Raw genomic sequence first — 6,920 nt, forward strand, 5'->3', positions numbered from 1 at the left:
CTTGGGATTCTTTCCATTCTTTCATCCTCTACTACCCCCCCCCCCCCACACTTCCACTTAGTCTTTTCTTCCCCCTCCTTGGCCTCTCTTTTCCCTACTTGGGCCTCTGTTCACCCTCCTTGGGCCTTACTGCCCCCGTCTGGCTAATCCACTTGGCTACCACCAATAATCAAATATCTTTAAGGCCTCTGGCATGTACTATTTCCTATGTCACAAGGAAGTTCTCGGCAGGAAATTTCCTCATAGACATTTAGAACAGCCAAACACATGCAACTTCTATTGACTTCATAGGGGCTCACATGGCACAGTAATGGCACACAGACATAAAAATGCAACATGTGTTGCAACATGTGTCACACTGTTGCCGTTGCATTAAGTTGTACCTAAATATCTATATCTAAATTTCTATAGTCCATCCAAGTCCTTTTTCATAGTACATCTGAGCAAAAAGAGAAATTTATGATGTTTTTTTTAAAGAAAAACTCCAGCCAAGGCCCCATAAAGGCCCCTGATGGTCTTCCCTTGGCATCTGCTAATATCACAATAGTAGAAAAAAAAAAAAAAATCTACTAAGATGTCTGCTACTGAAGACTGTTGAATCAATGGTAGGGAGTGTTGGATCACTGGTTGGGAGTGTTGCATCACTACTGAGGAGTGTTGGGTCGCTACTGAGGAGTGATAGGTCAATGGTCGGGTGTGTTGGATCGCTGGTCGGAACTGTAAGGTCAATGGTCGGGGACATTGTGTCACTGGAAAGTAGTGTTGGATCACAAGTTGGGAGTGTTGGGTCACTACTGTGATGTGTTGGGTCAAAGGTCAAGAGTGTTGAACCACTAGTCGGGAGTGTTTATCACTGTTTGTAGTGTTGGAACACTAGTTAGGAGTGTTGGGTCCCTGTTGAGTAGTGTTGGATCACTGGTTGGGAGCGTTGGGTCACTGGTGAGTAGTGTTGGATCATTGGTTGGGAGTATTAGGTCACTACTGAGGTGTGTTGGATCACTGGTCGAGAGTGTTGGGTCACTGGTGAATAGTGTTGGATCACTGGCCAGAATTATTGGGTCACTGGTGAGTATTGTTGAATCATTGGTTGGGAATGTTGGGTACCTACTGAGGAGTGTTGGTTCAATGGTCGGGAGAGTTCGATTTACTGGTCGAAAGTGTTGGGTCACTGGTGAGTAGTGTTAGATTACTGTTCAGGAGTGTTGGGTCACTACAGAGGTGTGTTGGGTCAATGGTCGGCAGTGTTGGACCACTGGTTGGGAGTTTTGGGCCACTACTGAGGAATGTTGAATCAATGGTCGGGAGTGTTGGATCACTGATCGGGGAGCATTGGGTTACTGGTGAGAAGTATTGGGTCAATGGTCGGGAGTGTTGGATCACATTTTGGGAGTGTTGGATTACTGGTGAGTAGTGTTGGATCACTAGTCAGGAGTGTTGGGTCACTACTGAGAAGTGTTGGGTCAATAGTCGGCTGTATTGGATCACCAGTTGGGAGTTTTGGGCCACTACTGAGGAATGTTGAATCAACAGTCGGGAGTGTTGGATCACTGATCGGGAGCATTGGGTTATTGGTGAGTAGTGTTGGATCACTGATTGGAAGTGTTGGATCACTGTTCGGGAGTGTTGGATCACTGGTCAAAACTGTTGGTTGAATGGTGGGTGGTGTTGGATCACTGATTGGTTGGGTCACTAATGAGGTGTGTTGGGTCAATGGTCAGTAGTGTTCGGTCACTGGTGAGCAGTGTTGAATGACTGGTTGGGAGCGTTGGGTCACTACTGAGAAGTGTTGGGTCAATGGTCCGGAGTTTTGTATCACTGATTGGGAGTTTTGGGCTGCTACTGAGGAGTGTTAAATTAACGGTCGGGATTGTTGGATCACTGATTGGGAGTATTGGGTTACTGGTGAGTAGTGTTGGATCACTAGTCGGGAGTGCTGGGTCACTGGTAAACATTGTTGAATCACTGGTTGGGAGTGTTGGTTCACTACTGAGAAGTGTTGGGTCAAAGGTCGGGAGTGCTAGATCACTGGTGTGTAGTGTTGGATGACTGGTCAGGAGTATTGGGTTACTGTTCGGGAGTGTTGCGTTACTGGTGAGGAGTTTTGGATCACTGGCGAATAGTTTTAACTCACTGGTTGGGAGTGTTGAGTCAATAATAGGGAGCGTTTGGTTACTGGTGGAAATCGCTGTTAAGGACTGTCTGGAATCTATAAACAGTGTATGGAGCTTACAAAGTGATCTTTGTATTTGGCTTGCGGGACTTATCTATTTAAGTGTAGCTCCAACTATACATTGATGCAAAAAGTATACATGTGTAAATATACCATCGTGGAAACTTGTGAGAAAACAAACAAAAAACTCCCCAGACTTCTTTTCATCGTCCTAAACCCTGGACCAGTCAACGATAAGATTGGGGGGTAACGGGACTTTCTCCCTTGGTACACACTATTTTGCTAGGAGCCAAATGGTGTATTTTGCTAAACTGATTGGTACCAATGATCCCTAAAATATTTGATTTATTGGATCAACTTAAAAAATAACTTATGAAACTTATAAAAACTGAGCAAAGCAAAGAAAGGCCCAAAAAATATTTCAAAAATTGAAGTATTTTCTCGTATATTATTATGTCTCAGCTAAAATACACCAAATTATGACCCATCAGTCTCCTACTCCAGGAATTCATCTGGGGCTCCTCGGGGGAGATCACACAGATCATTAACTTTGCCATTTCATTTCCACAAACCCAATTCTGTAGACAAATAATGTAATCCTATGGTATAAGTGAATGGTCCTGACTTTTCTTTTCTGCTGCTTTTAGGCCATAAACTTTTGAACCTACAAAACCTACAAAAGGCGCTACCACACAACACCAAGTGAGAACGCACACTCCCTGCCATGTAATGTCACCCACCTATATAGGAGCTTTACAATATAATAACAAAAAAAATTGGACATTTTTGTAAAAACTTTTTTATCGAGTTTTTTTTTTTTTTAAATAATAATTCACAATTCCTTGTAGCTGTTACCTGGTTGGCTGCCACTATTTTACCTTTCCTTTAGGGGATTTGTTTTAGATGTGGAAATTACTCACTATGTCTGGGACAAAAATGCAAGACTTATATAATTGCGTAATATTTATGTCATTGCACATCAGCGGCACCTACAAACGTCCCTCTGTTTGTTTGGGGAGAAGGTGCTGCTGGCCCACTGGGTATAAAGGTCCTGGTTCACTATTTCTTTTACCAATTTTATATTATTTTCCCTATTTTTAAATTCTACTGGTTGCCATTGGAAACAGACAACACTTTAGCTCCACCCCACTGTCAGACATGTGACCTAACAGCTTTATGTCTAGTGGTCATCTGAGTTCACACAATACACTAATCTCTGATAACAGGAAACAAGAGTTTTGAAGGTGGCTTTGGATGTGACTAGAGTACAAAATGGCAAAATCAGTACAAGATACGTAAAGCAAAGTATTTACTCTAAGTAAATTTTGTCTTAATGAGGTGTAAATTCTTATTACAGAAATGGAGTTTCCCTTTAAGTAGCATAGAATTGCCTGTGAGGTCTTTAGTGTTTGCAGGGTGTTTTGTGTTTTTCTACCTTGTGAGCTGCGGTGTTTGCACAGTATATGGACTATGGTCATGTAGGAAGGTGATCTCTATATTTTGTTCTCTCCTATGTTTTTCTATAGTATAGAACACAAGGTTTCGCTGGTAACCCGGGACACATTGTCTCGTAAAGCTTAGTGTCTATATAGGTGTCTCACCTGGTGTCCCTGTCTATATGGTGCTGTGCATTACGCCGTGTGTACTGTATACATATGCTCGTTGCTGTATAAGAAAAACAACAGAAGGTGGAAAACAAACATGGCTTGTTTGTGTGTTCTACTCGTATTTAATTAAAGCAAATGAACACTTAGGGCGAGCCCAGCCGGGAACGGAAGACGCGATAAAGCGAACATTTTGGAAAACACCACTTCTGTACAATTTACAACTTGTGCAGATTTAATCCAGATAAACAATTGAGTATTTCTACCATTAATTTGTTTTAATTATCTCCTAATGATCTTGAGTTTAATTGTGTCTCATACTCTAGTCACAGCCAAAGCTGCATTCTCAATCCTGCTGTCTTCCTATCACAGAGTCCCCCCCACAACAACTTATCACCTATCCACAGGATAGGTGATAAGTGATTGATCGGTGTGGTTCCCACCGCTAGGACTCCCACCGATCAAGAGAATGGGGGTGTCAAACCCTATCTCTGGCAGTCCTAAAGAGAATGAATGGAGAAGCAGCGCGCATGCGTGACCGGCCGCTCAATTCATACAGGGGTTTCGGACCCCCGTTTTCTTGATTGGTGGGGGTCCTAGCGGTGGGAACCACAGTGATCAAACACTTAGGTGATATGTTATTGTGGTGGGACAACCCCTTTAACTATAGCTACATAGGAGCTAAGGTGTAAGGAAAAATGTAAGAGAAGTGTAGATAATATGTAGTCTGTGATCAGGGCTAACTAGTAAAATTTCGAATGCAGCTTTGGATGTGAGTGGAGTAAAAAATCCGATATAACTCAAGGTCAGTGTTACACCTTAAAGGGAATTTTTCATCTATGTTATTTAGTTCCAGTAATTAGATGTAAATTTGTAGGCGAACAATAATTGTGTTCTTTTTTTTTTAATTTTTTTTTTTTTTTTTAAATGCTGCAAATATTTCTTTATTGGAGACACACACTTTCTTCTTGTATTGTCTGTATAGATAGTGCAGCAGGGTGTGTGTGCTTTATGGCAGCTGCAAAGAATGGGAGTCAATAGACACAGAAACAGCCATAACTTGAAGCTCCTGGGCCCCAATGCAAATCTGTAACAGGCCCCCACCAAACTTGTACCATTTAGAATACTGCCACCTTTGTCCCCCCCCCCTATAGTTATGCCCCTGCACAGAAATGTCATAGAGTATTACAGTCTCCAGGAAGTGATGGAGTATAGCCGCCCCACTAGAGACCAGGGAGTGGCAGGGGAGCTGCATACAGAGTCTTATCTGTGTATATAGTATATAGTGTTACTATCCTGCCTTATCTTGGCCTCTAGCAGTACTATAAAGCTGTCCTTAATTCCCATGCCCTCTGCTGACTCTGTCCCAGTCTACACAGCAAAGCTGACAAGTGAGCTGCAGGAAGTGGCAGCCTATTGTGTGCTCTCTAGTGGCCAGTGTAAAAACTGCCATTTTGTCAAGATGTCATCACATATGATTGTTATAACACATGTATGTGCTGCCATGTTGTCCCATAATACAACCAGATGAATTGTTTCGCTATTTTAGGACCATCCTAATTAAATAAATCACCTACGTGGCCTACCACTATTGGAGGATGCGGCCATGTTTCCATTCAAGGGACACGCTGGGCAAAACTGATACACTGTGTAATGCCAAGTGTAGGGACTGAGGGGGCGGTGCATGACACAGGGACTCCCTCTTTGGTGTTCTTTGACTCCCTATTGTGCTCCACCCCCTCACAAGGCCTTACACAAAGTATCAGCTTTGCCCAGTGTTTCTTTAAGAAATTAATACCTCAAGTTGGATTTATACAGCTCCCGTTAAACTGAGTAATTGATCCGTCTTCAGAGAGCGCCACCTAGTGGTGGCTGCAGGCGATCAGCATAATTTAATTTAAAGAGGACCTGTCACCTCTCCTAACATGTCTTTTTTATCAAATACTTGTATTTCCCATGAAATAATATGCAATATTTTTTTCTAGAACTCTGCATTGTGCCATTCCTCTGTTATTCCTCCTAGAAATTTATTTATAAATAGACAACTGGATGTTAACATCACCCTGGTCAAAGGGGTGTGTCCTTGCACAGTCTCAGTCTGTCAGCACTGATTGGACATTGTTAGTCTGTCACCACCCCCCCCCCCCAATTGGTAACACCCAGGTGGCAATTTATTCATACATTTCTGGGAGGAACAACAGGGGAACAGTACAAAGTAGAGTTCCAGAATTGTAATTTTATGGGGAATACAATTTTTTTTTAAACTAAAATACACATGTAAGGTGAGCTGACAGGACCTCTTTAGGGAGGTCAAGTGGAGCACTGGAGGGGGTTTGGCTTTGCTGCTCCACGGTGCCCCCTGTCATTTTATAGCTGACATTCCCTATGTATAGATCATGGGTTTACTTTTAAAGACACAAGGACGGTGCCACACGTTCCAGTAATCCATTGTATGTATGCCCATGCGCTGACAACTGGCTGCGCGGCAGCGATGTAATTAAATTTTGCGAGATTGATGAGATCACATAAATGTATCGTTAACGGGCCGGGTAATGAGCAGCGCCAGGATCATCTAAATCAAGACAAATTTAAACCTACCCAAACCAAATTAGGTATTGATGTGTAAGCGCGTGCGGTATATTAACCCACCGTAAATGCTGGATCCCACGGCACATAGTCCTGCGGAGGTTTCCTAGTTTTAAGAAGAACATAAGAAAGATATGTAAGAACTTGTAACTAAAGACATCGCTTGCCTAAGAAAATAATTACCTGCGGTCTGCGGATGTGAACGAGGTTCAGGCACCCACGCCCCTGGCATCCACCGCATCAAGTGAAGCAGTCTTCCCACCTTTATAAGAGAAGAGATGTTGTAATTGCCTCTTATAAGTGCCAACATGTAAGACATCTTCCAGGAGGAACAGCGTGCTGAGCTGGTGTATCTAAGCTGGTTATGTGTGATACTATCCTACTGAACCAGTGTATCTAAGGCTATAATGTGAAACAGTTTGATGCGTCTTTGTATTTAATCTTATCATGTGTAATACTATCTGCTGAACCAGTGTATCTAAGCCTATTTTGTGTGATACTGTCTGCCGAGCTGGTGTATATCCAAGACTATCATGTGTGAGACTGTCTGCTAAGCTGGT

The 6,920-nt window shown here is 42.7% G+C and overlaps 1 protein-coding gene across 3 annotated transcripts in view; it reads right to left on the minus strand.

Moving 5' to 3' along the window:
• Positions 1–6,617, minus strand: part of ITPKB (inositol-trisphosphate 3-kinase B) — a 100,791-nt gene extending 94,174 nt beyond the window's left edge. For 2 of the 3 annotated variants that reach the window (XM_075863422.1, XM_075863424.1), the window contains exons 1-2: positions 6,544–6,617; positions 6,424–6,466 (exon numbers count right to left, since the gene is read on the minus strand). The gene's annotated coding sequence lies outside the window, so the exon portion shown is untranslated. Of the gene's footprint in view, positions 1–6,423; positions 6,493–6,543 lie in introns of those variants that run through there. The other variant, XM_075863423.1, reaches the window with a different exon arrangement.
• Positions 6,618–6,920: the final 303 nt, after the last annotated feature.

The sequence above is a fragment of the Rhinoderma darwinii genome, chromosome 4 (assembly GCF_050947455.1).
Source record: "Rhinoderma darwinii isolate aRhiDar2 chromosome 4, aRhiDar2.hap1, whole genome shotgun sequence".
In the NCBI taxonomy this organism is placed as follows: Eukaryota; Metazoa; Chordata; class Amphibia; order Anura; family Rhinodermatidae; genus Rhinoderma; species Rhinoderma darwinii.